Consider the following 250-nt stretch of genomic DNA (forward strand, 5'->3'; position numbering starts at 1 on the left):
AAACGTTCTAGTTGTATTGCTCCTGTTGCAGTGGGAAAAATAGTATTAGGAAAGCTTGCTGTGTGTGTCTCTGTGTGTGTGTGTGTCTCTCACTGTGTGTGTGTGTGTGTGTGTGTGTGTCTGTGTGTGTGTGTGTGTGTGTGTGTGTGTGTGTGTGTGTGTGTGTGTGTGTGTGTGTGTGTGTGTGTGTGTGTGTGTGTGTGTGTGTGTGTGTGTGTGTGTGTGTGTGTGTGTGTGTGTGTGTGTGTGT

Source organism: Salvelinus alpinus, chromosome 4 (genome assembly GCF_045679555.1).
Source record: "Salvelinus alpinus chromosome 4, SLU_Salpinus.1, whole genome shotgun sequence".
In the NCBI taxonomy this organism is placed as follows: Eukaryota; Metazoa; Chordata; class Actinopteri; order Salmoniformes; family Salmonidae; genus Salvelinus; species Salvelinus alpinus.